At 38.3% G+C, this 23,681-nt stretch overlaps 1 protein-coding gene across 11 annotated transcripts in view; it reads left to right on the top strand.

The window, feature by feature from the left end:
* The window catches only part of SOX5 (SRY-box transcription factor 5), a 951,808-nt gene that overhangs the window by 172,387 nt on the left and 755,740 nt on the right, over positions 1-23,681 (top strand). For 3 of the 11 annotated variants that reach the window (XM_070494053.1, XM_070494060.1, XM_044775221.2), the window contains exon 4: positions 2,143-2,247. The exons of the other annotated variants lie outside the window; for them this stretch is intronic. The gene's annotated coding sequence lies outside the window, so the exon portion shown is untranslated. The remainder of the gene's footprint in view (positions 1-2,142; positions 2,248-23,681) is intronic. 11 annotated transcript variants of the gene reach the window in all.

The following is a 23,681-nucleotide window of genomic DNA, read 5'->3' as shown; positions in this document are numbered from 1 at the left end:
CACTGAGTGCGATTCTTCTCCAACTAGGAGTCAAAGAGACAAAGCAGGTAATCTACATAATCTTGCCCAGGTTTTCTAAAAGTGCTTGTAGATGAAAACATGTCAGACAACTAGTCAAATAGGGCCGCAAGTTTTCTCTGTTTATTTGTTGTAAATCCACTCTTTACTGAGAAGAAAATAAAAGGAAGCCTGAGGTTGGTGACAGACTTGGTTTTTTGCCACATTCCCAGCTCCTTTTGTGGACAGTTGTCTACTTCAGAGAAAGTTAATATTTTCCAGAGATGTTCCATAGGTATTCTAAATCATGCTACAGACACCTGCTCCTTTATATGGATATGTTATCCACCTAGGATGAATCAGAGTTGATTTTTTTTTTTTAGTGTGCTTCCTTTCAAAAACCTCATTAATCTCACTGTGCAGAATTTAGGGAGAAAGTTGTGTTTTGCTACTTGACACTGTTTAATGTAAATGATTTATGATTATTCCTTATGTATACACAATAGGCACTTTATAAATTGGATAGTTCTAGGAGTAACACGATACATAAATGTTATTGCTATAAATTCTGAAGTTGGCTATATATTTTTGTATCGTGTAACCAGTTGACTTATAAATGCTGACTATTCCAACCTGCTCTTTCTACTCAATATTGTAAATGGTGACTTCGGTAAGCCCAGTGAAGATATACACAGAGGCACTCAAATTGCACAAGAACAGGACACCCTGGCAACTCGCCAGTGCGGCTGCTGGCTTTCTTCCAGGGGTGATGGCAGAAAGAAGGAAGAGCAAGAGGCGAAACTGAAACTGTATGCAGCAAGAAGATGAATCTAAATTATTATTATTTTTTGCCCAATAAGGTCACGAGTCAAGTGAGAGAAAAGGGGAAAAAGCAGAGCGAACAAGAGAAAAGCACTGGTAAAACCAATTTGGCAAAATTTAGTTAGATACCTCTTCACAGATACATTTTCATTATTTAAATAATATTAAATAAAGAGAAAGGTAAAAATAGACTAACAGCTCTGTAATTATGTGTGTATATATATATTCCATATCAATAAATATATATTATTTTCAGAGTGTCACAGAAATAATAATATGTAATTCTTCTTTTTTTTTTTTTTTGCATTTCTGTGAATGAAGTGTTAGAAGAACAGAAGTTTTGCAAATCACTTGATTCTATTGGTAGATCAGGACATTTTATTATATAATGCTGTTATCCTAAGAGCCCTCATTTTTTTTTACCATGATAACCTCCTGTGATTTTCTTTCTGAGATCATAACAAATATGAAAAAAAATCTCTGAATAATTGGTCATTTTAGATCCAAGTAATTGTTAAATACCAAACTCATCTAAAATATTGAGTTAAAGGGGAAGGAGTGAAACCCATGTAACTGACCAGCCAGATTAATAGCAATCTTTTGCTACACCTGTTGTTGACTCCTTACCTGCTCACACCGTCCTAGCATCAGGGCTGATTTGAATTGTTCTCTGCAATTTGTGTAAAGAAGAACTGAGCTGTGAAGAATTCTATTGTGTTTATCGTGTCTATTCTGATAGTGATTTTATAGTCCATTTCATAGGCTGTTTCAGTTGATTTCCTTCCCCCATGGCCTCTTAAGTATTAATGTCTACACAATTGATCTGGTTACCCATGAAGTCGGTCCAAACCAGCTGTTATCAGTGGCTGAAAATACAAGATCAGTCATTTTAAAACCTAGAGGTTCCTGACCTGCATAAAAGGACTCGATCTCATCAGGCAATCCCCAAGTGAAAAATTATGAGACTGAAACCACTGTGTGTGTGTGTGAGACCTGTAATAGCAAACATTGTTTATTTGGCTGTTCCATTGAAGGAAGCGTCCTAATGTGCTCCTTTATGCTTCTGTCATATGCTTTCTGGAGCTTTCCTGGTGCATGCTTGGGAAAGAATATATGTATGCACATATCTCTATATTTGTAGGTACTATAGTCAAAACAACTTATTTGCCTAGCTGCCTTAGCTGTAAAGCTGACTTACCCACCCACTAGCAAGCTCCCTGGAGGAAATAGGGCAAAAAGGTCAACGAGAAGCAAGAAAGCCGATGATCTTTTACAAAAAAGTTGTTTAAGAAGTTCTCAGTGGTACTGTTCGTCTTCTGGCAGGGAGATCACTCCATTCCCTGCCCATCCCTGTCTCATCAGCAGTGGCTTTGGATTCTTTGTAGAAGGAGCAAGCCTGTTTCTCCGTTGCTGCTGCTATACGCTCAGGTAAGCCTGGATTGAAATTCCAGAGAGACTGCTGTACCAGACTAGACTGTGGGAGGATTCTAGCGTTGATAGCGGGCTTCACAAACCTCAGTTCACTTAGCCTGGAGAATTTGAACCACCGTTTAAAATTCTGCTTTTTCTTACAGGAGATTAAATTTAAATGCATGACCTCCTGATTTAAATACACACACACACACACACACACACACACACACACACACGTAAAATCAGAAAAAGCCCCATCACTTTTCATTCACTACAGAATACTTATAGTAACTATCGTTTACTGAAGACTTTCTTTGGACCAGGTATTATTCTTGTCTAATTTAAGCTTCCTAAGTACCTCATGAAGCAGCTACTATTATTATACCCATTTTTCAGCTGAGGGAATTGAGAGAGAGAGAGAAACTGAGTAAGTCACTGTGACTCAACAGCTAGTAAGAGGTGGAGCTAGGACTCAAACCCAGGCAGAGTGACCCCGGGGCTGAAGCACACACACTACTTGGCTGATTTGTAAGTAATAGGCAGTGCTTCATATGTGAAAAGAAAGCAGTAGGGCCATCATTTAGTAGGAAATAGAATTCGAGTTCTTGTTCTTGTACTGGTGGTCACCGTGTCTCTCTCTCAGACTCTACTGTGACCAATGGCAAACCTTATTTGAGACAGCCAGTTAAAACTGGTAAAATAGTCTTTGGCCATGGAAGAGAAAGGAAGGCATTGGTTACTATGAGGATCTGACCCCAAGGCCTCGCTTTCACTGTTACCACAGTAAATATGCGAGCTAATGAACCGTAGACGTTAGTGTGTCATCAGTGTCTTGCAGTTTTGTCATCCTGGCTAGCCCCATCAAGAAGGACAGAGTGCCCTCTATGAATATGTATTTAGGAGCAGATACAGCAATTTATTCTTTTGAGGAGCACTTTATCCTTTTGGTTTTGATAAATATACAAGCAATAATCAGTAGTTAGGAGTTTCAGGCTAAAATGGATGCCATTATTAGTGATTTATCAACTTTTCCTGCGACTACCGTGTGAATCACCAAGACTGGATCGTGCTGTCCAGAGCTACAGCTGCAAATATCCAATTCTTAGAAAAGCTCGCTCTAAAAACCTCTTGTGCGATGAACCCTTTGTTTCTCAGAACTACAGGAGTCACTAATTTCCCAACTCTGAATATGTAAAATAAAGTAGTGGCACATAAAACCTAGGAGGCTGCGTACGTCAGAACATTTGTTTAAACTAAGATAGAATTAACTGTTTCAGTTCCAGCTCCCTTTTCCCCATCTATTTGCCTTGCTAATAAGGCCTTACTTATTCCTGGGTACTTACCCTGTGCCTCCATCCCTCTTCTTTCTGGATTTTTTATTCTGATTTGAGCAGACCATCCTACTTCACATAGAGAACTTCCATAATAATAATAAATAAAAAATAAAGACTATTCAGTGAATAAGGATGATGAAAACAATGAAATTTAGCCCAAACTGGGCAAAATAGCATCTCACAGCACAGAATTCTAAGGCATTTTGATACTTGGTTAATAGAGATATTTCTCTCTGCCTGAAACATACATACTATTTCTGTTTATATAAGGGAATAGTGACATCCTGTGTGTAGCTAGACTAATTGCCTCTGTAATTAACCTATTTGAGAGGGAAGTTATATAGAAATAAAACATCACTGAGTACTGAGAGAGGCAATTCTGTCTTAAAGCAAGCCTCTAACTTTACCCAAGGGCGTGGACAAAACAAAAAGATCCTGTCTGCTTCCCTTATTTTTTTCAACATCTCCCATTCTTCCTCCTTCTCTCCTATTCTTTTCTTCCTTCTTTCCTTTTCTTGACTCTATACAATTCTACTAGCTCTTTCCATTTTTCTCCCTATTACTTTCATTTTTCCATATTCTAAGGTAAAGATCTAGTGTTATTATGAGTGAAAATTCTATTTTAAAAATAGAATTGGGGAAAGATGTAAGTGTGGTGAAAGGAGATACTTTTTGTTTCAGTGCTATTCAGATGTCTTTTTTGGTCAAGGGTAGGATATGCAGAGAATCATTTTGGTGTCTTAGAGGCTGAGGAAAAAAATGGTAGCTTTCTTCCTATCGCTTGATAAAATATACATTAATTAAACTTAGAGAAGGATCTGGGAGCATGGCAAAAGGAGGATTTCTCTTGGCTTCTTAAATCCAGAAGAAACTATCAGAAGGCAATATGTTGTAGTAGAAAGAGTGCAGTTTTAGGGGTCAGAATTATTCATATCTGACCCCAAATGTATGACGAAGGGGAAACAAGAAGAGCAGTTTTCTCCAAAAGTGCCCTTTTCAACTTTTAAAAGGTAATGTGTTGCCAAGATATTTAAGAAAACAATGGCAGAAAGTGAGAATGAGAGGCATGTAGGAGAAATTAGTCAAAACTCTCCTGCTCCTTGCATCTTAACTTACCCACCAAACCCCAGCAAGATCCAACTCTCAGGGCTTCATCCAGCCCTAGCCTCATGCATAATCCTCCATCCCAGAATCAAAGCGGTATTTTGAATCAGATAGCTTGTTTAAGACTTTTTTCATGAGATAGCAAATGTTATGTTATAATAGCTATATTTTTCAAGTCAGGTAATGAAGTTTCTATCTTGCATGTTACATGACTTGAAAGAGCTTCGTTTAAATTTATGACCACTACTAAAAAGAATTTCCTTGTGAAATGTTTGAGAATTCTAGGTCAAAGTAAACATAAGCACTGCATTCTATAATGGTTGCTGAGTGCAGAATAGTTGGAATGGAAATGGTTTGGGGTTTCAGACCGCGGTGGACGTGGGCTCCTCAACTTGCAGGACAATCTTTCTTTGCCTCTGTTTCTTTAACTGTGACAGAGGAATACAGATTTCTCTTTTATTAGGTAATCATGAAACTTTAGTGAAGAAACATTCATGTAGACACCATGCCAAGAGCCTGTAAATAAATGCTTAATAAATAGTAGCTAAAATTATTTCAGATGACATTTGACAAGGCAAACTGATTTGGATACTAGTTTATTGTAAAGAAATTTAATCTCATCTGGTTGAACCATTAAAATCTTTCCTGTAGTAACCTTTCACTTCTATCGATAATTTATATTAGCGTTAGCTACATTACCATTCTTGGAGGATGGTGAGAGGACATTTTTTTTTGGCAGCTTAGAAAGTATTATTCGTTGGGAAAGATGGGAAGCAAAAGAGGAGAAACTCTGCAGAGAGTTTTCCTGTGTGTCACCTTTGTGATTAATCATGTAATCTCTAGTGATTATCAGATTGCCAAAGAGGTTCCTTATGGGTAAAAAGGGGACCCTCAATATTAAATGGTAATTTGGTCATGGCTGTGTTTTGGCAATTGGGTTAATTAACTATAGTATCTCTGGCCATTGGAGTGTCCAGCAGTTTTACACAAATCTCCCGTTGGTTTCATTGGTGATCTTCAATGAGATAGGGAATTACATGAATAGGAAACTCAGAAAACCATCCTCTGGCGATTCAGGTTCAGTTACTATTTATTATCATGAGATAACTCACTCATCCATTCAACAAATATGTACTGGGTGCATATTACATGCCACCCACTGTTTCTTGAAAAGATAGTCATCAACAAAGTAGATAAGGCACAGGGCCTCACAGATTTTACCACCCAATAGAGAAAGTACATAACATAAAACAGGTAATTACAAGGAAATGTGTAAGTCTTATAAATGGAGAAAATTTTTGGTCTTTTACCCAAACTGAGTTGTGAATTTTCAGTGGTGGATGGTGGGGTAAGGATATTCCTTCCTCCTTTGAATTTCCATAGCATTTTAACTGTATTTCCATTTGGGAATAATTTCCACTTTGTGCTCCTGTTCCTTATGATTGTGGCATCTCTTCTAGACTGCAGCTTCCTTAGGAGCCAGGCAGGATACAGGTGGGATTCTCCTTAGCATCTTTCAGAGAGCATACACTTATGCACTGCATGTAGTAGGCACTAAGTAAATGCTGTTCAGGGAATGAAGCAAAGAAAAAGTCCTAAGAGGTTTAGTTCCGTTAGCTTTTTTGTTTTAAATTCTTAAATATTTCACTTTGAAATTTCTCCTTCATATTAGTGGTGGTTAGAGGAAGATAACCAACTATAAATCATTATCCCTCCTTTTCCCTCTCCCTGCCACCTGCTATTCTCTCAAAATTTAATCCGCAGCAATCTCCTCTGGAAGAAATTAATTATTTGTAAGACTTCCAAAGTTTGCTATACAGAACTCAGACTATAGTTGCCACATGCAAATAATGAAGGAAGAAGCATCTATTATTTGTGTTCTGGTACATTTTGAGGTGTCATGACCAACCTTTTTTCTGTCTATCACTGGATACGTCAAGAGACTCGAGGTTTAGGCTGGTTAATGTCTACCTTTAAAAAGTCAAAACTCTTCACTGGTTATGAGAAAGACGGTGGTTTAACCAGTGCTTTAGTTAGCATGCATTTGCCATTGCTTAAGTCAGAGCACTCAGAAACTCTAAAAAAATAAAACTGAATTCTGACAGCTTTTAAAAAGTAGGAAAATAATCAGCTCTCATACAGAAATCCAACCCACAGCTTAAGAAGATTCAGTATTAAAAATGATAAAGAAGGGATTTTGGCAAAATGAGTGAAGCCCTTGCAGATTCTTCTGGAAGGATCTGAGCTGCACTGAGATTGAGAGACCTGAGCTCGGTGTTGCCTGTGAGCTGGGGTGTAATTTAGTGAGCTGACAGGAGGAGTGAAGTATCTCCTCAATATCTGTGTTTGGCAGAAGAGATGAATGCATACATCAGGAAACAATGTTTAAGTGTTTTATTTCCTTATTTCAGCCTGTCAAACTGTCAGTATAGTTAATGGCCACCAAGAGAGAAAGAGAGAGAGAGGGAGGGGGAGGAACAGAGAGAAACAAAGGTGCTATGGAATCCGTAAAGAAAGAAACCAGGAAAGCATTTGCATGTTTCTGTGGCATAATGGTCAGTCAGACAAAAATAACTCCCTTTATTCATCTCTCTACTAAAGCCAGATGTGCTGGTTTTCTACCTACAGGCCCCCTTTCGTGCCTTCGTTCATGTCCTTCATAATTGCTTCACTTAACTTTGATCTCTGCGATTCCTTTCATTGCAGTCTAGACTGATTATCAATACTTCAGGGATTATTTTCTATTATATTGGTAGTATCCAGTTTTGCTCAGTTTTCCAAGTTCACTCTCGTTTGTATTGTTTGCAAAATGTGGTATTAATGCTGTTTATACAAAAATGTTCAATCTAATGTGCAAAATATTCCCTTTTTATCCTTCGGAGTGTTTTAGAGTCTGCAAAGAATTGGGCTGGATTTTGACCTATTGCATGTTTCATTTAAAAAAATGCTTAAAGTGAAATGCCTAAATTAGACATTATTCTGAGGAGTACAACACTATCTTAAATTTCTAGAAAAATCTTAGCACAGCCAGGGGATTTTATTTCATGAAATGGGAGCATTTATAATGGATCATTTTTGTACTGGAAATAAGTTATTTTTCCACCGAAATGGAAAAGCCTCTAATCAGTCACATCTATGTCAAACTGAATTTTACATCTTTGAATTCACTCCAGTGAGGAACACTTTTCATAATGAACACTTAGAGTTGCCTTGTAAACCGAAAGCATTTAATTAGGAAAAAAAATTGTTTTTTAAATGCCAATTAAAAATCATAAAATGGTCTAAGGAAGGGTAGGATGAGATCTTAAATACAGTGGGTTCTGAATCTGGGCAATCATCAAATCACCTGGAAGCCATTTTAAAAATATAGGCCCTCAGAACCCGCTCCAGATTGCTTGAAAGAGAATTTCAGGATTGGGGGCACAGCATGTGTGTGTATGAGATCCGTGCCCTCTCCCCCAGCCCCCAGGTGATGTGGGCTATCAGCCAGGCTAGGAACCACGCCGTCCTTGTCATGGAAGGAGTACTGCTCTGGTTATCAGTAGAATTCGGGCTGATTTCTAACATTATCATTCACTCACTGAGTAACCTTAGCACAAACCACAAGCTTTGGGGGAGCACATATTTTCAACTCTATACGATTTGTATGATCTTTTCCAGCTCTAAAATCTTGTGACTTCATTATATTGAGATTTTTAAAAGTTTCAAACTTAAGAACTGAGTTAAAATACACACGTGGTTTCTGATTAGTTTTTATTCTTAATTTGAGTTAATAGAAGGAAGGACACAATAACAAAAAGTCAAAGAATCTCTTCTCTCGCTTTCAGTTTGATTTAAGAGTTCTTGATTAGACCTCTCTTTTCATGATATCAGTCATGAAAATTTTATCATGAAAATTAAAATTTACCAGTCTGTCCTTTAGACCTTCAGATGCAAAATTGAGCTCTTCTCCACCCACCCAAACTTGATTCTTCATCAATACTCATATCTTAACAAATGGCACCACCATGCATCTTTTTGTGTAAGCCAGAAACCAAGAGTCACCCTCCCTCTCATTTATCTTTGGTATCCTAGGTTGATTTTACTCCCTAAAATATTGTTCATCTGTCAACTTCTTTTTTATCTCCACCGCTGTCCGTCCTGGGCCAGCATGCCCTCTTCCCTGGATCCTGCAATGACCTCCTAATTGAGAGTCTTTCTATACTATTCTTGCCACCCTGTGTTCTAGTAGATGCTCAGCACTGCAAAGAGATTAAAAAATGTAAATCTGATCGTAGGTCTTCCCCTGTGCAAACCTATCAATGGCTTTCCATTGTGCTTAGGATAAAGACCAAATTTGTATGGTGGCCTGTGAGGCCCTGCACGATCTATTCTATTCTTCTCCCCTTGACTTTCTGCACTTTCAGCACACTGGCCATCCTTTAGTTTCTCACATATGGTGTACTCCCTTCCCATCTTAGGGCCATTGGGTTTTATTTTCCTTCTGTCTAGAAAGCTCTTCACCTCCAACTCATTCTTTTCAGATAAGCTGAAATGACATTTCCTCAGGAGAGCCTTATGCCCCAGATGTGATTGAGTCTACCTGTTATGCGCTCATATAGAATACCATACATTTTCCTCCAGAGTATTTTTCACAGTTCATCATTTTATATTAGCACAATGATTTGGTTAATTTTAATCTAATCTATAAAACTATAAGCTTGGGAAGAGTAGGGGCCTTGACTATTTCTTTCACCACTGATTCCCTAATTCCCTAAACAGTGTGTGATATCTGGTAGTTTCTTAAGAATTATTTGTTGAGTAAAAAATAAATGAATCAATGGAAGAAAAGTGCTTGCTTACTCAGGAACACCTCCCTCATTCCCGTGTATATTCTTTTCCAGCCCTATTGATATATGCAAAGTATTGTCATTTTTCTTGTAATGCTCCTTTCCACAGCAAGGAGTGGTAATCTCTGAACCTGCCCTCATTTCTCATTCTCTGTTCCAGCAACATCTGCATATCTGACTTCAGCCCTTTTCTGTGCTCCTCTGAGGTTAAAGAGGAATGTAAAAGCTCTAGGCTTGTTGATGCAGTCTTGAGATGAAGTCTAAAATTTTGCATAACTCAATGCAAGAAATATGGATAGAGAAGAGACCCCCCAAAATTTCTTTAGAGGAAATGAAGACTCCGTTTTCTGAACTACCCCATTTGTTTGAGTAAAGAGGTTGCTCCATAGAGGGTACACAAATCCCAGGTCTGACCTGGTGAATCAGAGTGCCAGATTCCTGTCTTGATATAGCACATTGACACAGGTTATTGGTAAGGACGGCTTTTGGAGAGGGAGAAGATTTGAGATACGGAGTTTAGTTAAGGCAGGGTATTTATTGTTGTCTGCTTTTCAAGGATATCATATTCCCCATAAACTGTTAGGATCTGGGAAATGGGAGCCCCTGCCATGCACCTTCTGCATTAGAGGGCCCTCTCCCTTCACCCTCCTGTGCTGTACCCCTCACCACTGGGTGGGTGACAGATCCCTAGGCCCTGTTCTAGACATGCTCCAGGAATCTCATACCTGTCCAATTCTCTGTCCAAGGACCTCACGCCTGTCAACGAGGCCTGTGCAGGCTGTTTCTTCCATGGTCTGTCCTTCAGAGGTCATAATCCACCACAGGGGTGTGCGATCCTAGGCCCGAAGGTGGCCAAGGGGCAGCTGTTTGAGAAGAGCTGGCCACAGACAAAGGGTGCCCCCATTTTTCCTCTTGTCCTGGGTCCACAAATGTTAGGGAGACACTGGAGAGTAGATGAATGCTTTAGGAAGAAGGTATGTAGTAAGAAGAGAAGAAGACAGAGGATAAAGCCTTGAGGAACATAACATCAAGGCCCAGACAAGTTAATACCTGACTAGATGGATAAATAAACCAATAAGTGTCTGAGTAAAATAACTTTTGAAAAGAGAAGTTAGCTAGAAAAACCAGAATTAGGAAGGTAGAGCCTTAATTTTTATAGCCTTACTCTCACATCTAGTCAGCACTGAGCCGTGAATAAGTGTGACATTTGTTCTAGAGAGAAAGCTCATGGCAGTGATTCATGTCATGAACTTGTTGGACCCAGTTGTCATGGCCCCACAGGAGCTCAGTTTGTTATTCAAGTTTTTTTTAGAGAATTGAGGATTGATTTTGTTTCAATATTTGTTTCTCGTTATATAATTAATATATATTATTTTTCCAGAATTTTCAATAGTGAGGTAAAGAGAACTTGTTATTCTCATTATGGAGAAGAAGCATGAACAATGTAAGTAGGAAGTTAATAGCATAGTTAGAATTTACTGTCACAAAAACACCTGCCCATTCATTGTGGTCCTCAGCGAACAAAATCTGGGTGATGCTACTGGAGGAAATCAGGAAGGAACAAAGTGTGGGACCCCTTAGCTTTAAGGTAATTAAACAGTTTCATTCAACAGGCACCCCTTTTCCCTTAAGCCAACAGCTTTCTCTTTCACAGTACCTTCAGAATCTTTTTTGCAAAGTTGAAAGAGCTGTAATTTTAATGTAACTATAATATTCTAGACATTAATGACCTGGATCACCGAAAATAACCATGGTAACAGGTGAGAAATCAAAGATAGTTAATTTAATTGCCACAGAAAGAAAATAAGTGCAAATAATCTATAATTCTTCATTCCCAATATGTACATGTTATTTTCTTACTGCATTAATTACCCAATAGTTAGACAGAAATTATCTAGTTGTTGCTCTGTGACTCCCCGTTGCATTCATGTAATGGTTTTCACTCTAATAACTAATCATTATAATTTCTTACCTTAGCAGTTTAGGCTGCTAAGAACTGGGTAACATGTTCATTCAGTTGACATTAGCAATTTTTAATAACAATAAAAATGATACTTTAAGTATAGTGGAAAGGAATTAAGCAGTTCTTTCAACCTAGTTACCTAAAGGCCACTCTAATTCAGTGCCTCTCTACACACTGCTAATGATCTGGGACTGCTTCTTACACATAAAGATTTCAAAATTCGTCTCAGTTTCTTAACTCTGTTTCTAGGACTGGCTGGAATATACCCACAGAACCCTGCTCGGAAGGAGTAAGTTGTAGAATCCTAACTAGAATCCTAACATATTTAGAGTTACTGCCAGGGCTATTAAATATTTTTGTTGTGTGTCTATTATGTGTCAAATCTTTTGTTAGGCCTGGGGTATGATACAATGGTGAAGAAGACAGGGATAAAGGTGCAGGTGATAAAGCAGGAAATCATGACTAATGAGCAAGTTTCTATAGTTTTTAATTTTCATGTAGTCCATACACTGTTAAAGACGGTAGGTAGATGATATTTAAATTTCATAACTGTGTGCAAGAATCTTGTAACATAACAATGTAGGGGATAATCAGTTGTATAATTAAAAATAATATCAACCGTTTATTGAATGCTTTGTGTATCTTTCTATGGTCATTTAATACTCACACAAACATACACTCTCCTCCCATAAGTGAATTTTTTTATCTCCATTTTCACATGAGGAAACTAAGGTTAAATAGTTGACCAAAGGTCATCTGAGCAAGTGAGTGAAAGAGAGCAGATCCCAGTCTTGGCTGTGCTCTAGTAAGTTCTAAAGTTTCTGCAGAAAGAATAATCAAGAGCCTTTTGAGCTTTGGCATTCTTAGGCAGTACTCATTGAATAGGATATTTAATTTTAATTGATTCTGTTCTCTATTTTCATTCCAGACTGTACCAAAACCATTTCAGAAAGATTCTATCCTATCTTTTAGATTGGTCTCTGAATCTCCTTTGGCAATTCTATCTCAAAAACTGTCTCAGTAAGAAAAAAAAGATGAATAAATGAACAAGGGTAGACACATGCTGCAAAGGAAATATGGGACCACCTCACATCCATTAGGACACCTACTATCAAAAAACCCCCAAACAAGCAGGAAATAACAAGTGTCCACGAGGATGTGGAGAAATCAGAACCCTTGTGCGTCGTTGGTAGAAATGTGAAATGGTTTAGCCACTTTGGAAAACGGTGTGGCAGTTTCTCAAAAAATTAAACATATGATTTACCGTGTGATCCAGAAATTCCACTTTTGTGTATATATCTAAAAGAATTGAAGGTAGAGTCTCATAGAGATATTTATATACCCATGTTCATAACAGCATTATTCACGATAGCCAAAGGTGGAAGCAACCCAAGTGTCCATCAGTGAATGAATGGATTAACAAATGAGTCATTATATATTATTACTCATCTTTTAAAAGGAAGGAATTTTGACATATGCTACAATGTGGATGAACTCTGAGGCCATTATGCTGATGAAAGAAGCCAGTCACAAAAAGACCAATCCTGTATGAGTCCACTTATATAAGGTACCTAGAGTAGCCAAAATTATAGAGACAGAAAGTGAAATGGTGGTTGCCAGGGGCAGAGGTGAGGGGGGAAGGGACTTGTTGTTTAACGAGTATAGAGTTTCAGTTTTGCAAGATGAAAAGAGTTCTGGAGGTTGGTTGCACAATAGTGTGAATGTTTTGACACTACTGTACACTTAAAAATGGTTAAGATAGTAAAGTTTATGTTATATGTATTTTACCACATTAAACATTTAAAAAAAGGAAATTTGGAAAATTATATGACACAGAGCACCTGAGGAGAGGGGAGAACTTCATTGGGTAAATTATTCAGCGAAGGCGTGCACAATGCTATGGAGCCAGCTCTGCCCAAAGCCAGGGAGACAGCTTTCCAAGCAGAAGGATCCACAAATGGAAATCCCTGGGTTGAGAAAGAGCTAGATACGTTTGAATGAAAAGGAAGTCAGTGTAACAGCAACATAGTGGCAGGTGATAAGTTTGGAGAGAGGCACAAGGGGCTGATCATAGAAGGACCAGTAGACATGGAAGGCTTTGGGGACTGTGTTATCATTATTACATTTCAGCTTTATTTCCAAGGGCTGTTTGTACCTTAGGAGATCACAAACTCTAGAATGTATCCATTTTGTTTCAAAAGTAGTAATTGGCACGCTTATTAATGTCGTGATTCAAGTGACTCTTACCGCACAATTTAAAAAAATGTTGAGAAATGGTGTGTTAACTGGTAGGTTTCATTTTTATTCATTAACTATATATTTTGGAAGCAAATGCAATCTGAAAGGATTTCCCTTTGTCTCTGTCTACCTTGGTCAAACAGCAGTGAACCACTACTTAAAACACGGCGTTCATTTGATACTTGAAAGTGCTTCATAGCATCTCTAGAACTTTTCTGGGGCCAGGTCAGTTCATCAATCCTCACGACAGTGATTTCAGAGATTCTGGAGGCCCTAGGTTAAGCAATTAGTATTGCTAACTTTGCAGAAAACTGTCTAGAGCTGAACTTAGCAGTGTCAATTCATGACGAAGAGTTTAATATTGTAGTCACATCCTGGAGTTGGTAAAATACAGAATTTAAAGGTTTATCAAAATGGCAGCTGTCATAATTTAAATACATTTTCTTAAGTATATTCCGAAAAGCAAAAGTTGCTAAAATTCAAATGTGAGTTTTATTGTTAAATATCCCCACATACATTGATTTTCTTTGATGGAGAAGCCATTATTTAAAGTATTAATAATCTTGAAAAAGATCTATATCCCCTTTATTAGAATAATACATTTATTCTATATTCTGTACCATATATATTTTTTCTGTTTCAAATACGTCTGGAAATTTTATCCTGCTTTGGATAATTGTTCTCTACTATTCAAGGCTCAAAATGGCACAGTAATTTGGAAAGTTCTCATGTGACTTTTCTTACTCATTTCTCATCTGACATTTGTCTCAGATTATCAGTAATGTGGAAAGATTCTGGGAAAATTTCCCTAAATGCATCAATGATGTTCATTCTCCCACATTTCGATAGAGGGGCCTGAATCTGGAAGATTGGGAGTTTGACTTTGAAGGAAAGCAGAAATATATTCATAATGGGATGACATGTCAGTTGAAACCTAAAGTTGATGAAGTGTAAGTGTGTTTGGACCAGACCATCAAACACCGAGACAGGGCAGTGTGAGTGATTTATGGAACAAATGAAAAGAACACCTTCCTGGGCTGCCTTGTTTACACTAAGCGTGCAATAGTAGAACGGAAGGAGCAGCTGTACTTAAAGAGTGACAGAACAAGTGTGCAGTTAATGTGAACAAGCCCCAAGGAAGCCAGTAGTGCCCAAGGGTTATACGTCCTCCTTCAAGACAATTTTATTAAGGCCTTCAGTGAAGTAGGGATAAACTGCATGGTTTATCCATGTGCAGTGTCAGAATTTAAATATTTCAAGAGAAATAATGGGGATGAAAATATTTAACATTTTAAGGTACTTTTAGATCCTAGGGACGAATGGTTAAGTGGAATAATCGTATCATCGGTCTTTTAGAATCATCAGTATTAATTTTGTACTTTTTCATTTGGGGTATCAATATTCATAGTCTTATTGTTAAAACTACTTCCAGTAATAATTCATATAATCAATAACAAGTAAAGGGTTGTAAAGACCATGACTCTGTTCTCAATGAGATTTTTAATAGTTTGGAGGATCCGACTGAAACATGAAACTGTAGAGCAAGAAAGTGCTTTTGGGGTGGCTGTAGGGCAGAAAACCAGCCAAGAAAAAGCTCTGGGTGGGCTGGAGTCCCTGGAGAGGGTTCAGGTACTTCGAACTTGAGCTGAGTCTTAGGAGTTTGTGTAATCAGAGGTAGGCCCTGAAGATTTGGTCACCTGAAGGCTTGGAAAATGAAAGTTCTGTGAACTTTTAGGATTTATGGTAAAATATCTGTGAATTTTGCATTCTGCCCCACAATATAGCTGTGTTCATGCTAGAATAAGAGAACGTTTGCATTATAATCAAATTATTTAATTTCGTTTTCTAAGTCTGATATACCTGCAAGTTATAGCCTTTTTTACCCATGATCTTCTTTTACTCCATCACACCCCCGAACATCCTCAGGAGTATGACTGACACTCCAGTTTGAGAAGCATGGCTGTACAGAATCACAATGCATTTAAACAGAAAAGCCTTTTCTTGGCCATTAGCACGTAATCAGCTGAGTAAATAACAGTTTCTTTAATCATTAAAAGACTCTCATACCATAGGGTATGTGTACACATTCTTTTGTAAGAGTTTGATGGGCTTTATAAGCAGCCCAGGTTTCCTTTTTATAAGTATAACTGGGGCCCAGATGGTTTCATGTGCTGATAAGAGTACATTTTCAATAATACGCTGTATGATTGGGTGCAAAATCAACATCCTCCAAGTTTTACTTTTAAAGTACAAGCCTTTGTTTTGTATTTCTGCCTGAAGCCTTTTTGACCTTTGTCAAAAATATTTTTCAGTTATTCAGAGCACATTGGTGCACTCTAAAAAAAGACCACCCAGGCACATCCCTTTCAGTTGGCAAATTCCACTTAGAATGTGAAGGACAGAAGCATTCTATAACTGATGAGAACTATAGAGTCATTTGAATGTTTGAAAAAGGTCAAGACTCTTTCGTCAGCTCACAGAGGCTGGTCTCTCTGGCTTTGTGTTGCCTTGTTCAACAGCGTGACACAGTGGTCATCTGCACGCATCTCCAGTTTGGAAACTTGGCCCCGTGCTATTCGGGGGCAACAGGAGTTTTTGGTGGTGCCAGAATTGCTCCCCACATTGTCCCTATTTGTTTCAAATATCAAATCACAAGCTGGCCAAGTAGCAATGAGCACACAGTGGAAAGGATAAAGAACATAAAAGAGATTTTGAAGGCACTATTTGTGTTTTATGTGATTTTAATTTCTTTGATGAGGATGACGACTATTCTCAAGTGCCTGAATTCTTAAATCCTCCGAAGTTCTAAAGTAGCTCTAAAACCTTTTTGCCAGTAATCCTCAAGTTAACAATTTGCATCACGTCCAGTGGGCCTCCTGGCCACAATGTTGCTGCCCCTGCCCCCAGCAAATATTTCCCTTTCACCGTTGCTTATTTCTATCTTGGATCCTTCTTCTCAGAGCACCCTCCAATTTCTCACTTCTGACTCAACCAGAGCAGCTTGTTTTGTGGCGGGAACATTCATTCAGTTATTCATCTGGTAAATATTTATTAAGTATCTACTGTGTGCCTATACTGTCTTTGGGATTGGGGATATAACTGTGAATAAGACAAAAACTACCAAATATGAAACTGAGAGCAGATTAAAGACATAGACTAAATGTTATGACACCCTAGCTCGGTTCTCCAGATAGATATATTTTCTTTTTATCTATCAATTTATTAATCATATATATATAATTTCTTTTGTGTTCTCATTTTGTCTTTCCCTAATGGACTATAGTTCAAATAGAAAGGGGCATGGGTTGGGGCTGGGGGAAAGTGGAGAGCCGAAGAGCAGTCTGGTTTATCCTACGTCTCTCTCCTTATGTTACCATGACCTTGATTCAAAGACTGTAATAAAGGAGACAAATTGTAAAGAGAAGACAATAGAGAAGTGATGCAGGCAGACTTATCACAGGGAGTAGAAAAAGACAAAGATGGTGAGTAGGAAGCCCATCTGGACCTGCAAGTCTCCTCAAGCCATTGGCCTGGCACTCATTCCACATGATACTTTCGATCCATGTTAACCCCTTACTTCTCTACATTTTCATTGTGACATGAGAGGAGATGATCATTAAATTTGCTTTTTAGAACAAGTACGAGTTACTAGTTTAAAAACGTACGTGTAGGTGTTCTAAGCCACAGGCTTAAGTGATATTGAGTAGAAATTAGATGACACATGGTGAACTGAATTTGATATGGCTAGAGAGAAGTGTACGTATGGGGAATTGATGAGCCTAGAAAATTAGGTAGGAGTCAGATAAGGAAGCTTTTGTATTTACCACTTAGTACTTTGTTCTGAACACCATATGGATCCTTTAAATAAATGCCAATCATGTGAACGACATAGTCAGATTTCTGATTTAGATAGATCATTCTGGTTTCATTGTGGGGTTGAATGGAAGGGTGGGAAGACTCAGGTCAGGAGATCAGTTAGGAAGCTGTTGAAGCAGCCCAAATAAGAAGAGGTGAGTTTCTAAATTAAGGCAGCAGCAGCAGGGGGAATAGTCAATAGGGGAGATATGTAAGAGATATTAAGGATCTATAGACTTACTGACCAATTGGATATGAAGGACAAGGGGAGGTCCTGGGATTTTGTCATGGGTTCCAACTTTGGTAACTAGGAGGATTTTAATAGCAAAAAATCAAAGGAACAAGTTTGACAGGATGATATGATCAGTTCATTTGGGGAGAGCGGAAATTTTTGGTGCATGTAGGACATCCGATTGGAGATATCTAGTGGGAAAGTGGAGATATGTTGGTCTGGATCTCAGCAGAGAAGTCTAGGATGGACGTGTAGATTTGGTTAGAAATTGATGATTAAAGAGTTGGGATTAAGTCACTCAGAGTGAGTGCAAGGACTGAGAAAAGAAGAGAATCAAGACTAGAGCCCCGAGAAACATTACATTTCAGGTATGTTAAGAATATAAGATGAAAGGTCTGAGGACCTAATGTGAAACATGGTGATCATAGTTGATAACATTGTATCGTATAATTGAAATTTGCCAAGAGAGTAGAACTTAAATCATCTCACCAAAAAGAAGAAAAGCAAATATCTGAGGTGATGGAAGTTGAATTAACTCAATGTGGGGACCTTTTCACAACATATACATATATTACATCAGAGCACTGTACATTTTAAATATCTTACAATTTTGTTTGTCAATTATACCTCAGTAAAGCTGAAAAAAAATAAAAATAGTGAGAGAAAATTTTTTCAAAAAAGAAAAATGAAGTTTATAGGCTGATCTGAGGAACTAATCACAATGTTTGATATTATTTATAATTTGAGATTTCCTACAAGTTCTGGGCAGAAAGGATTAAAAATGAACCTTACAGCACTATGTGGCAGTAAATTAAGACCTGGTTTTAAAGTAATTTTAGATAGTCTATGTGTCAGTTGAGGACAGTCAGGAAAACAGCCCATGTCTGATGGTTCTGTAGAGGGAATCTAACACAGGGAATTAATTAAAATGGAAATTAACAATAGCAGGAAGCAGCCACTACTAGAAGAGCTGGAGGAACCAAGGGAGGAGGTGGTGTTACCAGAACTCAGGAGCCAAGGCTGCCCAGTGGGACTGGACCCAAGGTGGCAGCTGCCTTCAGAGGGAGGCGCTGTCTTGTGGGAACTTGTGCCCCCAAGGGAATGTGGCCGTTGGTAGAGATGCTTCCTGAAACAGAAAGAGAAGGCTTCTCTCTCTTCCCCCTTGCTTTATTCTGCCAGTTCCTCTCATTGGAAGAATCTGATTTCAAGCTGGTTAGCAATGGAGCTGGAGGGACATTACCTGCAAGATGTAACCCCCTGTGATATAAGGAGTACAGGGTGAGAGTTAGTCTGGTCTGCGAGCAAACAGACAATTGACAGGCATAGCTCTAAAAAGATTTTTAAGAAATCATTATTATAAAAGTAGAGAATCAGTAAGACGTGATTTACTATTATTATTATTAATCAGGTGCTTTTACTCTTACTTATCTGACTAAAACTCTATTGCAAGTAGGTTACAAATCACTTCTTAAATTCTCTCACAACATAAGAACATTTATACTGTGATGTTTCCATAAGTCTGTGCCTTTTTTCCTAGGTTAGTAGGATCTAAGAACCAAAATATGCAAAAACTGATATTTGGTTGCCCAAATGGGATTAGAGCTAGAACCACTGAGTACACTAAATTTATACATTAGATCGGTGTTCTCGCTGAGTCTTCTCCCCAGATTCAACTGCCTCGGTGGGGATGTGCACTTCATAAAAATGAACTAATAAAAAATCCCTCTGACAATTAGGCTTCCCTTGCTGGGCTTAAAATAAGGGAGTCTGTAGCTCTGCATTAAAAGGTGTGCTCTTGATATAGTCTTTTTTGAGGTTCTCAATCAAAGGGCTCTGCTTTTTAGTGAGACCTTTAAACAGCATCAGCCTTTCCCTCAAAAGAGAAAGGCTAAAAAGAGTGCGAGACTCAATTGAACTTAACAGAAAATCCATTGGTGACCAATGAAGCAGAAAGGATGTGCTCAAATTGCTGGGTTGAACGCTCTGTTGTATAGATCAGACAAGCCCATTTAGTGTCTACTGGCTCACACCAGAGTCAGATACTTGTTCACCAGCTTTAGCTCTCGGATATTTTAATGGCGGTGTTTACCAGTTTTACTGGGAAACCAATGAACGAAAAATCTGTAGGTGGATTAACTGGGTCAAACTACTTTCTTCCTTGGATTTTAATTCCCTGGGTAGTGAATTGGGTGCCAAAGCTTTGCTATAGTATTGTCATGTTGAGTAGTATTTAATTTGTTTGGTTCAATCTAATACTAGGTCTAAGAGGGTCTTAAAATATCCATTCTATAAATACGCTACCTTTCAAAGCAGTTTATTAAATGATGAGCGTGAAATAACTTACACGATGATTTGAAAACAAACACACAGAAACCCCTTCTATGCTGTCTTAGGCTGGGTTCCCTGGAAGAAGACTGAGAGAGAGACTGTGTGAGGCAGTTTATTGAAGAGGCTCTCGGGAACATCCACAAGGGATGGGACGAGCAGCCTGAGACAGAGACTGTGGTGATCTGCAAGGTAGGCTGGTTCTCGGTATCCCTCATATAGGCAAGTGGGCTGAGCCACTGTACCACCCTGCCCCACCGCTGCATGTCCAGACATTGCTAGGCAGGGTTTTTACCTTGGGGAAGGCAGCTCTTTTAGCTGAGGGAAATTTCCATCTTCCAGAAGTGACTCAATCGTGAGTTCTCTGCAGCTAACTTTCCCCACAGCTGGGGAAATGACTGCCTGGATCCTGAAAGCGGACCTTTGTGGCACACCACAGCATCTCTACATCTCAGCTTGTCCCAAATGTCCACTTGTCATAGCCACCACTGTAACTGCAGCATGAGTTACCAGCATTTTTTGGCTGTACTGTCGCAGTTGCCACATAGTGTTATCCTTTTGTGTAATTATTTCTTTGTTCTTTTTTCCTCATTTTATCCAATGATCTTTGGAAAATGCGAACATGATTCTGTCACTTCTCTAAAGAACCCTTCAGTGGCTCTCACTGCACTCAGAACAAACACCCAACTCCCTAACAAGGCTGGAAGTTTCCTGCCCTGGCTACTTCTGTGGCTTCTTATCTTATCATTTACATTTTTTGCTTTTTATACTATAACCACCATGTCCTTCTTACCTCAGGGCCTTTGCACACATTGTACCCTCTGCCTAGAATGCTCCAGCTCTCTCTGCCGCTCCCGTCATTCTCATGCCCCGTAAGCTCCTACTTCAATATTAGCCCAAAGGGCTCTGCCATGAATCCTTTTCTGATTCTCCAGAGGGGGTCACATTCTTGTCACATATCCTCAGTACTTCACCGCAGTGCATCCTGTACTTTTTCTCAGTAACTGTGTGTTTGTGTGTGTGTGACATACAGACAGAAAGGCAGACTGATTTCTTGTCTAATGTCAATTTTTTTTTTTTTTTAAAGATTTTATTTTTTCCTTTTTCTCCCCAAAGCCCCCCGGTACATAGTTGTGTATTCTTCGTTGTGGGTTCTTCTAGTTGTGGCATGTGGGACGCTGCCTCAGCGTGGTCTGACGAGCAGTGCCATGTCCGCGCCCAGGATTCGAACCAACGAAACACTGGGCCGCCTGCAGCGGAGCGCGCGAACTTAACCGCTCGGCCACGGGGCCAGCCCCGTCTAATGTCTATTTCTGCCGTCAGACTGTATGCTCCGGGAGAGCAGGGAAGCTGACCACTTTTTCAGTTCTGTACCCTGCCCCGGACATCCTGCCTGGTACATAGCACATGACCAATCGGTATTTGTGGAATAAATAAGAATGAGTAATCCACCTGAAAACAAAATTTGGAGATGACTCTGGTCAACTTAAAAAGTACAGTGTGAAGTACCACCACCATTTCAAGCATTAAACATCAACTTTTATTTCCTAATTATAGGTTCAAAGTATGATGTATGTATTTCACTTTTCTACATTTCACTATATTCCTGGTCTCTCTCATTCTCTTTAGAATATATACATGTTCATATATACACACACAGACACACACACATACATGTGTATGCATATGTATACGTGTATTCTGTATACATAATATGGGATGAGTTTTACGTGAAGAATGGAACATATGCTTATCTGGTCTGGTCTTGTTTTATAGATATCTTGGCCTTTTAGCATTTTAACACATCATAGCATTTATACTCACTAAGGATTTCAAATACTTTATATAAAGTGTAGAAAATAATTGAAATATTCAAGAAATTACCAATAAAGTAAAATATTTATAATAGCTATGAAACAAAATGTATTATGAATGTGAATGCTTATATAAAGTCAGGCCTTGATATTAAAGAATACTGGGAATGAGTCAGTACTGGGCTTTACAGGATTTATATTCAATCAGGTAAGTTTCCATTACTTATATCTGTGTTTCAGAAACCAGGGGAAAGAAACATTTTGACGTCCCTTAGATAAATAATTTAAAATATTTTACTCTTTTAATTCTACATTTAAAAATAACATGGAGTGCATCTCAGTTTAGGTGAAACAACTCATATTATGCAAAAAATTTTTGTTGTGTCACTCTCTGAATACATGATTCTAGAAAGTTCTTGCATCATTTCTTAATACCAAATAATTCTACATTCAGTTTATATTATGTGACCCACTTACAGTTTGTCTGATAAAAATCATATTGACTAAAGTTTCAGTGCCTTAAAGTTTAACCCATTTGCAAAAATTTCCTTTCTTGCTCTAGTGACGGTGTCATTTTTAAGACTATTTTGTGGAGGTGTCGTCTTTAAGAACTCAAGTAATACAGATCTACCAAACCAAAAAGAGACAATGTGAGAACCCCATCTTTTGAATCAGATTCAGAGATATAAAGCCAATAAACTAGATAGTGGTGTTAATACATCTGAGAATTATGAACTGGAAATAGTGTCTGATTAAAGAATTTACAGGAAGTAAAGTGAATGCTGTTCCTATGCTTAGGTGTTGAAAGCCGTGTAGACAAAGGAAACTCTTGTTAATATTCTCTCTGGAGACGTTACTCTTTTAGGTTTTTCCAAAAACACTAAGTGGGTGATTATTGCTTGGGCTCTAGTTATGTGATGATCCCTTCGCCATCTGAATCATTAACTGCAGCAGAGAATTCTGAAATCTCAGACTCTTAGAGTTTCCTTCTAGTAAGTATCCAAGTGTGGCTTAACTTAAACTTATATTGCATGCATGTTGGTGGGTAACTCCACAAAAAATTTATTTTGGCTAATATAGTTCCATTTACAAAACTTATTTGCTTGGAAAATGCCCAGAGATTTGCAATTGACTGTGAAATATCTGGGCTCCATCCTCATTCCCTGTTCAACCTGGTTTCTCGTTAATAAAAGAGGATTGTATTCACCGCTCTGTAGTGACAGCTATGCCTACAGATTGTTCTCTTTTCTCCTCTCTCATACCCCTCCTCAGATATTTTAATTTTATTCTTATTTCTTATGTTTCATAAAGGGAGGGGGGATTTTTTTTTTGAAAACTATATTTAGGTAATAAAGCAAGATGGTTTATACAATACGTGCTTATAGAATCAAAAATTATTACCCTATGAGAATTTCTGAAGTGTTTGAATACTGTATTCAGTTGCACCTGAGTGATGTGTTTGAGTCTTCATGCAAAAATTCCTTATTTGATTTTCTTGCTTCTCAATGGATGCTATAAATGAGAGTTCTTCAATGTCTAGGATCATGAGTTATTGATCTTGTCACCCTGATTTCAGAACGTCTCTTGGTACAGCTTTGAGTGATTGTCTGAATGTTATGCTGAACTTTGACATAAAAAGTCGTACCCCCGTATTTTATTTCCAAGTCTAAATTTGGGAAATAGTAGTCAATTGCATGTTAGTGCCAAGAAGAATGTGATTTTGTAGATACATCAAAGGTAATATTCCTAGCATGG

The sequence above is a fragment of the Equus asinus genome, chromosome 22 (assembly GCF_041296235.1).
Source record: "Equus asinus isolate D_3611 breed Donkey chromosome 22, EquAss-T2T_v2, whole genome shotgun sequence".
NCBI classification, from domain to species: Eukaryota; Metazoa; Chordata; class Mammalia; order Perissodactyla; family Equidae; genus Equus; species Equus asinus.
Note: the sequence above shows the minus strand (reverse complement) of the source record. Positions and strands in the feature narration are given on the sequence as shown.